The sequence below is a fragment of the Solanum dulcamara genome, chromosome 8 (genome assembly GCF_947179165.1).
Source record: "Solanum dulcamara chromosome 8, daSolDulc1.2, whole genome shotgun sequence".
NCBI classification, from domain to species: Eukaryota; Viridiplantae; Streptophyta; class Magnoliopsida; order Solanales; family Solanaceae; genus Solanum; species Solanum dulcamara.
This window is the reverse complement of record NC_077244.1, coordinates 58187307-58188513: the sequence shown is the minus strand read 5'-3', so window position 1 is coordinate 58188513 and position 1207 is coordinate 58187307.

The window sequence follows — 1207 nt, the reverse complement described above, 5'->3', positions numbered from 1 at the left end:
ATCAGTATCTCAGAGTCTACCTCTAGGGCTACCCTACTGTGGTCATGTTATAGACACCATTGAATACCAATAAGAGCTGCTTGTACTTCAGCTTGGTTATTAGAACCAAAGCCTAGTGGAGATGCAAAGGCATATATCAGCACTCTATTATGGTCCCTAAGAATGCCCCCTGCCCCTATCTTTCCTGGATTGTTAAGGGTACTCCCATCTGTGTTGAGCTTGATCATTGTAGGCTGTGGTTTAGTCCAACATACTTTGGTTATTCTCAACTCATGTTGGCTTTTTTCAACCATGGTAACCAAATCTGCCCACTTACTTGGCAAATCAATATATGGATACATAGTAGAGATAAGCATATATAGATCTTTGGATATTGAGAATATTACTCTAGTAGCATTAGACTTCTTGCCTCCATACTTGCATGCACATATATTCTTCCATAGATTCCAGCACACAAAAATGGGGATGGCTTGCATTACTAACTTATGAAGCTCATTGTTAGTTTTGATTAGCCACCACCTCATCAATAGGTTTTTTAGAGGAGTGTTGCTGTGTTGTAGACCCAAGTACCCTGAGAAGTGCTTCCAAATATGTTGTGCAAAGTAGCCTGAAACAAGGATATGGTCTACATCATCAAGACCTGCTCTATAGCAGCAAGAGCATGCAGCAGGCTCCTGTCCAAAGGCCATAATTCTATCATTTGTGGGTAGCTTAAGTCTGAAAGCTCTCCACAAAAGAAAAGAGACCTTGAAAGGAATGCTATTGTGCCATATATTGCTGTTAGTGAGAGATCTTGTCTTTTTCTTTCTTACTAACTCCCAAGCTGATACACAAGTAAAGTTGCCATGAGAGTTAGGCTTCCAGATGGCTTGATCCTGCATATTTGGAATATAACTGATGGGAGTGTTGAGAATTTTGCACACCAGTTGAGGGGGTGCATGTTTCCTTACTTCCTCTGCCTTCCATCCTCCATTGTCCATTAGATCAGAGATAGTAGTGTTATTCAATCTAGGGAGACTTTCATTGTGGTAAGCTAATGGACCTACCCCTAGCCAATCATCCCACCAAAAGATGCTTGTTCCAGACTTGATTCTCCATTGTATATGAGGCTCAATATCTCTTTTATTGCTCATCATGTGCTTCCACATGAGGGACTGTCCTGTGTTCCACTTCTTTATGACTGGATGAGCCTTTTGGCAGTATTTTG